We start from the raw sequence: 10,022 nt of genomic DNA on the forward strand, positions 1-10,022 counted from the left end.
AGTGTCGCATCCTCACTCCTACTAGCACTATTCTCAGTTACCGACGAGGGTAAATAATTCTGATGGAAATCCCCTGCTGTTAAGTTCCCTACATAAACAATTTTACTGATATTTCTTTGGTCTGGAACATGGAAATTAAATTGTAAAAAGTCTTTCACGAGGAAATATTTCAGTTACTCGTCCCTGAAAGAGAAACGCATACATCCAGCACAACGAGAAAGTTGCTAATTATAATTTTTAACAATTTACACATTTCATCAAATGGAAATAAAAACGCATTTGTATGTGAAGTGAACGCTTTTCTTTTCCATAAACTTGTTTGAGAGCTGGGTCTAGCACCATTGTCAGTTGTTCTGAACTGAAGGCAATCGTATAAGAAGTGTTGAATAAACCCTGGAAAAATAATCCTAGTGTGTCTTGTTAATGCATCCAAGCTGCATAGTAGGAGTCGTGATCTTACATGTGTAATGGTCACAGAAGCTAGCAAATATTCAAATAGAATGGTGTCATAAGGCAGACTGTAGAAAATAAATGAATGTATCACCCTGTGAGACACATTGTCAACTATATATCAGGGTCGGATTATGCTTTCTTTTTACTGTTGGTACATTTTCAGCCAGGAGCCCATGCAAGCCTAATCTGGTTTTGTTTAAAACAGATTTTAACAGTACAGAAACAATTCATACATGTTTTATTCAGAACAGTAAGTGCACCTGTACCAACCCATCTATTTCTATCAACGTCATACACAAACGCTGTTATTTTTTTGCAAATAATGCTAACTTTGGGTAAAATGGATGTTCTCTCACTGGCTGTGGTGCCGGAGGACATTAATGTTCTATGATGCGAAACTAATTTTTATTTTTGCGGGGGTAATCTTAGCTGCTTGTTTCATCGGCAGCATGTTTCATAAACCGTTTTATGGCTCCTTAGATTTTTATTTTTGCCGGAAAAACGCTGTAACATGGAAGATGACAGCCCAGTGCTTTGTCTGTACATTCCTGAAGTTTTTTGTCCGACAAATCAGCAATTTTCTCGGCAAAAAGCCTATCATTTCCATTTAATTTCCTCCAATGGTTAGTACATACCTTAAATTTTGTCACCGTGAACGGTTTTTCCCTCACCTTTGTTTTCACAGAATCTACATGTTAGTTAGCTGTGTCGCATCTGCTACGATGTATTTGACACATCCGGCATCTTATTATACAAGATATCGCTAAAACTTTAGTGCAGTCCTTAGTTCTTTCACGAATTGATTATTCAGTGTATGGACTGTCCTCACAACTAATGAAAACATTACAAAAAATTCAGAATACAGTCGCTAGATTAATATTGAAAACTCTACAATATCACCAGTTATAGAAGCTAGAATCTGGTATAAAATGTCAAAGTAAATCTGGCTCCATTATATTAATTTAAACTTTTAGAGAAAAGCAAATCTAAGTATTTCTTACAATCGTGCGATATGAACACCCTTGGTATACCTGGAACGAAATTTATTCGCTTTGGTGATAGAAGTTTCAGTGTCGCGGCTTCTCGGCTCTGGAATCAACTACCATCCAAAATCAGAGAATCAGAAACTTTCACTGTTTTCAAATCACACCTAATTTATTCAAACTATTATTGTGAGACCCATTTGCGTTGCGCTTTGGGCATGCGTTTTATGGATGGAGTATAGCGCATTATAAAAATACATATTATTATTATGAAGATTGCTCTGATTGACTGACTATGTCACGTGATCTGTTAAAACTAAATCAACTCGAAATTCAAATACCATTGCATATGGAGAAGTAAGTCCATATATTTATTTTACTTTTTCAATCAAACGTCAAGGATTTAATAAAAGAACAACACAAGTCTATATTGCTAGACTAAATAAACGATGTAGTTTTCTATTCACCTGCAAATGGTCTGAACGAAAAACCAAAAGCAAGCGAGCTAGAAATTTCACACCGCCTTAATATTATTAATTATCGTTATTATAGTATAGTGCATTATGAAACTATTGCCAACATTAATTAACATGGTTATCATATTTAACTTTTAATTTTATAATATTATCTGTTTTAAGAAATAATGTGTTTACTGTTTACAGTCACTTAAAAACAATCTGTTTACAAATCATATGTAAATACAAACAACTATAGCTCTCAAATTTGCCATTCATGAACATAGGCGTAAGAGGCAGCTTTGTGGAAACCCAGTCAACTAACATGTCCTTCTCCTTTAAACAATTTTCCATTTATGAACATAGGCGTAAGAGCCAGCTTTGTGGAAACCCAGTCAACTAACACGCCCTTCTCCTTTAAACAACACTCCTAGTTAATAAATATTAAATGAATATTGTCTGCATATAATCACAGTTTGATTCACCGGTGAACCAGTTTGAAACATGGCGATGCAATTGGGGAATATATATACATTGTTGATTTAGCTTTAGATTTTTAGATGATAGTTTTTCTCTGTGAATGAAAAAGTCCACTTTCTTCTTACATGGCATTAACTTAAGAATAATCGACGAAATATATTTCCATTGCTGTGTTAAAATAGATAGAGTTGACCCGACAAATCAACAAAATGAAGGCGACGGTTTTCGGGTTTTTTATCGCGTTGTTCACAACCCGACATGCCGCCAAAATACAATCATTCACAACCCAACAAGTTGAGAATATGGCCGTTAACAGACACCATAGCTTTGTCATGTATTGGTAATTCTATTTTAATTTAGAGTCGCAATTAGTAGAATTGAAAGAAAGTAAGGAAGAAGACGTCTTGGGAATTTCTAGTATACATGTAAGTTAGGAGTCGTTCCTGTCAGAGGAGTCACGATCACATCCAGACAGAATATAGACTACTGATTTTACTCTCGTCATTTAGTGTAAATTGTATTTCTTTCGCGAACATATACTAATAACCATATAATGTGTGAAAATACTCTATGCAAATTTTATCTAGAACACCTCAAATGCCATACAGTGTGTTATGAGTGAAATTTTGCACTGACTGGCGTTGCGGTCTATTCTTATATCAAATTGAACCCTGGACCTCCCTGCTAGAGAGCCAGTGCCTTACTCACTGAACCACTGCGGCTCCTCTTAAAATTAATAGATGATCCTGTTAGCGGCTGTTATCATCTACTAGGTTCAGGGATATATTTGTCTAGAAAAGCTTGTGAACACGATAAAGATTAGATTTCTTGAAGGATCTTAGATCCTTATTAAAGTTTGTCAACATATAAGTTTTGCTTTCGGATAAGCTGCTGTTAAGACATATATAGCTTCTGCGTGACTATCTCTTAATTTTTTTTTTAGTGGAGGACAGTAAGATATAATAATCAGTTTATTAGTACACCGAGGATGCAAAGTATAAAGATGCTCTGATTTTTAAGATATTTCTTCTGCTTGTCAGCTATCTATCATATCTAGTGTCATTTTGTACAGTTTTTAGTTTAATTTGCCTGTCTCATCTCCTTGAGCAACGTTTACTACGATTTAACTCTGGGACAGCTTATTTACTAAAAATTTATGTAATCATTAAATCGGAATCAGCTACTGAATTGATCACAACAATTCAGATAAAACTATAAAAATCGGTATGTTTTATTGTTTTGTTCCCACTACTATAACCACGTTCATAATCATGTCAATCATACGTTCCCACACAAAGGAAATCTCACGAGGATTACAACTACCATTTTGTAAAACCAGTTCATATTCTAATAGTTTCTTTCCCTGCACAATTAAACTTTGGAACAGAAATGAAATGAAATGAAATGGGGTTTAACGTCCTACTGTTGTGCTCCTATACTGGGCTAATGAAGACGGGCATACGCCATACAGTGTGCTATGGGGGAAATTTTGCCCGGGCAGCAGCTTTATCAACTACTCTTATATCGAATTCTAACTGCCAGGGGATCTTTTACGTGCATTCCAACATATACACGGGACCTCGGTTTTTCGTCTCATCCGAAGGTCTAGACAGCTGTCCTTGTCAGGCCCTCCGTCCTGCATCACTGACAAGGGGGAACCACGCCGGAAAATCTGGATGAACTTTCTCGGCCAATGCAGGGATCGAACACCCGACCTCCAGGCTAGCGAGCCAGCGTCTTACCCACTTAGCCACGTGATCCCCAAACTTTGGAACAACTTATCTGAAAATATTAAAACCTCACAAACGTTAAGTACATTCAAATTGGGCCTTTCACGTGTGTATCCTTTAATTAGACCACGACTATATTATAATACTGGAAATAGGAAAGAGAATATTATCCATTGCCAATTAAGAAATAAAGCTAGTAACTTAAATAATCACTTATTCTACCATTTTATTAGTGAAACAAAAGTGTGCCCTAGGTGTAATTCTGCAGACGAAGATAATTACCATTATTTTTTCATATGTCCAGCCTACTCTGCACCAAGAACAATTCTAAAAAATAATCTACACCACCTTAATCAAAATGTTACAATTGACCTGATCCTATATGGCAACCCCTATCTTTCAGATAATACCAATTCCAACATATTTGAAATAGTGCTAAAAGACAGCAAGAGATTTTAACACTTTAACATCTAAAACTTAAAATTACACCCCAAGAAATGTATATATTTTGTAACTCACTGCCTGTACATATGTCACCACTGTATTGTAAACATAAGATTTAACTATTTTATATGTTTGGAGATAACTTATATAGGCCTTTGCCTGTTGTTCAATCCAATTCAGTTTATTGAATAAAATATTGTTTAAACTAAACTATCACAGAAGTAGAACTTCATCTTTGGGGGATTCACTTTCAAAAGACAAGAAATACAATGCAGAATGTAGCATCTGATACCCACGGCACCTGCATGGCCGTCCGAGTAATTGCTTCTGCTACTACCGGCAGTACCAATAACACATATATTTCTCGTATCATACACTAAAGCATCCATCCGTGGCAGGCAGGGTGCTATTGATAATCCACTAAGCTGAAATGTGTAATACTGCCCAACCAAATTACTATTATCAATTTTTAAATACAAACTCGTACTTAAGTGATTTTTCGACCAATCACAGTCTTGCATGGATGGTTTAATTTATTCAGTTTCCAAACCATTTTAGTTAAAACCAATTAAATAATTAACGTGAGTTTCTAATTAAAATTGAAAGCCAGTTTGTGAAAGTTAGCAAGGACTACTGCATTCGATGATTTAAATAGAGACATACACGTAATGCACGATTCAGACAATATGACACGGAAGGAGAAAATATCTGGTTATTTAAATAGTTGAATTTCCACCCCTTTACCGAAAACCTTGTGAACGGGATAGATGCTATATAGATATTTTTCACATTTGGTCGAATCCCATGGATATTCAGCGTTCCGCGACCTTGTGTTCCGGAGTTACACACCCTTTGCCGAAAACCTCGTGAACACGATTCAGGCTACAGTTTTTAACGGATTTTGTTTAAAACTTGGTGTGAAGCATTGGGGTCATGCGAGGAAGAACCATATCGATTTTCGGCGTTCCGCGACCTTCTGTTCCTTTCGTTATGCCTCTTCTATGAAGACCTCGTGATCGCAATAGAGGCTACAGACGTCAAACATTAGGACAATGAGGGGTGAGCCCTATCCATTTTCCCTACACTGTAAGAAAAAATTCTGTTAGAAATCAGAAAAAGTTATGGCATCTGGTTTACCAGAATTTTTGTTTCTGTTACCTTTATTCTGTTTTTTTTTAACAGGGAATATACAGAGAAAAACTCGGGTTAACCAGCTGCTAGAATTTTTTCGGTTGGTTAACAGAATTATTGTTCTTTAACATAGTTATGTTGGTTAAATATAAAACAAAATCATTGTAAATAATAATTTATTTTCTGTAAATGTAATTTTCCAGTCATGCATGTATTAAAATGAACAGAAATTAAGAGCAAGAAATCATGAATGGCTTCAAATTTTGTGATTTCTGAAGGCCAGGTTTACTACTTTCTGTCGTCTTTTTCTCTTCTTGCAAATTTTGTTACCTTCAATACAAACCTGAAATAAAATGATGAAGCACATACAGGACATGAAATCGAAAGGTGTTAACTTTCCTGCATATGTCATGGGCAAGTTGCAAAATAAGCACGGGTAGCTTTCTTGGCTAATGGTTAATAATCCAGCATCATATTCTCTGAACCATCGCGTTTCTTACACTTTAATATTGTTTACATGGTCGATTTCAAATTCACAATACAACATACATTTGCATGGCCACTATGTGTATTGATCATAGATTCTAAACATAAAAAAGCAGCAAACTGAACAGACAGTACAGAGGCTGTATCTTTAAATCCAATAACATACTCAGTATCTACCTATGCTGTAGATTTGCTTTACACATACATATTATTAGGAAGAATTGCCTTCACATCCTATTGTTGGTTTCCCCCTGTTCTTTATTCTGCATGGTCAGCACACATTCAAACATTCACCGACATATGTTAAGTCTGCGACGCGCATGCGTTACCCAAATCCAACAGTATGACTATGTGAATTAACAGAACAATGCCGTTAATATATAATTAAGTTATTCTGGAATATTACAGGTCTTTTGATTAATGATACGATTTTTATTGTTAATAATGAAATGAATGAAACCCTCAAAAAATTAAACTTTTTTTGGTAACATATTTCATTATTTTGAAAAATAAAGGTTTCATTAATTGATATTGTTTATAAGTCATTTATAACCTACATTTTTTTACATTTATTCTTGGGGATCACGTGGCTAAGTGGGTACGACGCTGGCTCGCTAACCTGGAGGTCGGGTGTTCGATCCCTGCATTGGCCGAGAAAGTTCATCCAGATTTTCCGGCGTGGTTTCCCCTTGTCAGTGATGCAGGACGGAGGGCCTGACAATGACAGCTGTCTAGTCGTTCGGAGGGGACGAAAAACCGAGGTCCCGTGTTCATATTGGCGTGCACGTAAAAGATCCCTTGGCAGTTGGAATTCGATATAAGAGTAGGCCGTAGCGCCGCTGCCCGGGCAAAATTTCCCTCATAGCACACTGTATGGCGTATGCCCGTCTTCATTAGCCCAGTTTAGGAGCAGAACAGTAGAACGTTAAACCCCATTTCATTTACATTTATTCTTGAATGATGTGATGAATTCGTACGATTATTTATCTTATAAAAATAGACTGAGGGTGCATGTTGATAACACGGCGTTGAATCAATCATGAGATAACATCATAATATATTAACTTTGTCCTATCTTTTGCCCTAATACTGTAGCCAGACAGCTTAGGACAAGAGTTGATAAAAGAGTTAAATTTTACTTATTACCTTAGCTTTTCAGATTTAATGGCACTACTTCCTCCAAATTTATTATAGCAGTCATCTTAGATTAAAGCTCTGCAAAAACCTATAGCTGCCAATATCTCAGCTTATATACGCCACTGTGTCAAACCGAAGTAAGGATGCGCTATATTTTATGCCGATTAACATAGGTATTGCCCAGCCCTAGGGCCTGACTGACAGTCAAACCTAAATTTACCTACCACATCCCTGAACCTGACTGCGCACACTCGCCATTCTTTCTTTTGTTACACCCGTAGCCTCCTTTGGATGAAATATACTTTGGGCGCTTCCCTTCTAACACACTTTGTCTTATCCAAATAAGCTGGATCAAGCTTGTCTACGATATCATCCTTGAAGGAAGTGGACGTAAAACTCCAGGAACTCCAGTATTGCTCACTGTGCTTCTTTTTTTTCTTAATTTATTACATTGATGATTATTGCAGCTTTCGTAATCAATGCATTTTTAAAGCTGTTTAACAGTTTTGGACTTGTTCTGTTAACGATAAGCAGTTTGTGTGGTGTATATAAATACAAATATCTGGCTACCTAGTTTGTTGCCCATGCACCAAATTACGTCGCGAGTTGGCGTATGTTTTGGTATAAATTAAGCTTATGCATTCTTGTGGACTATTTAAATATTTTCCCCTTTTCACGTTGCCCGTCTAATCATCACATATTAATAAACAGCCATGCACCAAATTACGTCGCGAGTTGGCGTATGTTTTGGTATAAATTAAGCTTATGCATTCTTGTGGACTATTTAAATATTTTCCCCTTTTCACGTTGCCCGTCTAATCATCACATATTAATAAACAGCCATATTTTATATTTACGACAATAACAACACCATGTCAACTTGGTAAGTGGAGGAAAGTAACTCGAAATATAATTGAAAGAAGTTACCGTTGTCCACAAAGTATCACAGAAATTGAACTTCATCTTTGGGGGATTCACTTTCAAAAGACAAGAAATACAATGCAGAATGTAGCATCTGATACCCACGGCACCTGCATGGCCGTCCGAGTAATTGCTTCTGCTACTACCGACAGTACCAATAACACATATATCATACACTAGAGCATCCATCCGTGGCAGGGTGCGATAGAGGCTACAGACGTCAAACATTAGGACAATGAGGGGACGAGTCCTATCCATTTTCCCTACACTGTAAGAAATAATTCTGTTAGAAACCAGAAAAAGTTCTGGTAGATGGTTTACCGGAATTTTTTTTCTGTTACCTTTATTCTGTTTTTTTTTTAACAGGGAATATACAGTGAAAAAATCTGGTAAACCAGCTGCCAGAACTTTTTCTGTTGGTTTACAGAATTATTCCCTGTTAAATTAGGGCTTCTGCCAGAAGATTTTCTGTTCTTTAACATAATTATGTTGGTTAAATATAAAACAAAATCATTGTAAATAATAATTTATTTTCTGTAAATGTAATTTTTCAGTCATGTATGTACAAAAATTTTAAAAATGAACAGAAATTAAGAGCAAGAAATCATGAATAATGCGTATCGATAAACAAAATGGCTTGAATTTCGTAGTTTTGTGATATTTTGGATAACAGAAACTACTGAGAAATTGTCACAAACATGTGATATTTCTGACTCAAACGATTAATCTAGACTAAAGTATTGTCGAATTTTAAAAGTATTTAATAACTTTTAAACTAATACACGAAATAACCAATGTTCCGATACCTAGATTTGAAATGTCAGTCCCGTGGACCCTTTCAATAATAATTTGAAAATGCCAAAGTGCCACACTCCTTATTGGATAATGACTATCTATCTCATTAAATTAAAATGATTTTTTCACAATATAAAATACCCTTGGCTCCTATATAAATCATCTTAACCACAAAACCAAAATTAATAATGTGCATATGGCATATCTAGTATTATAGGACTGACGGGGTTTCGATTCCCCGTTTGTACGTGACAGGGAGTAGGGTCGCCCGTCCAACCTCGTGGATTTTCTCCGGTTCCTCCCACTACTAATGATCCCTACGCGCAAGCGAATTATTAAAATAAAATTGAACCATGTGTTAGTCCCGAAATATCCTAGCGTGTGTTAGTGGACGTTAAAAACTCTCTCCCTCTCCCCCTCCCTCTCTCTCTCTCTCTCTCCCTTTCTCTCATACAGATATTTTTTTATAGACATTAGATATGAAGTGGGTTTAGATTTTTTTTTTTTTTTTTTTTTTGGTGGGGGGGGGGGGTCTATTAATTATTTGAAAATAGTATAATTTACACTTGAATCATATGGTAATATATAAAATAGTATCAAAGAGTTTTGTTTAATACGGTTTTGAGGGGTTTTTTTGTTCTTGGGGTTTTAATTTGGGGCGTCATCTAATTGCTTATATTGACTTACAATAAAATAAACGGGTGGGCCGCAGCTATATTTTCCATGCAATGAAAAGAAACTGAATGAAAATTATTTTTGTGAATGATTGTATGTTTAAATTATATAACCCGGGCCACTGGCAATATTATCATTATTCCAAATATATCTATATGTCGCAATAGATCTCACAACGTAGCTCTAATTAATGTTTGTTAATGTCGTGATTTTAAGTTAGGAGAGGGTGACGGCTGTCCTAAGTTACAACAGATTTTAGTTAAAATTCTCCCTAAAATAGTTTTGTAAAACGCAACTATTGCAAGTTAAGATACAATTTTAACTTAGAATAT

The sequence above is a fragment of the Patella vulgata genome, chromosome 2 (assembly GCF_932274485.2).
Source record: "Patella vulgata chromosome 2, xgPatVulg1.2, whole genome shotgun sequence".
Classification (NCBI taxonomy): domain Eukaryota; kingdom Metazoa; phylum Mollusca; class Gastropoda; family Patellidae; genus Patella; species Patella vulgata.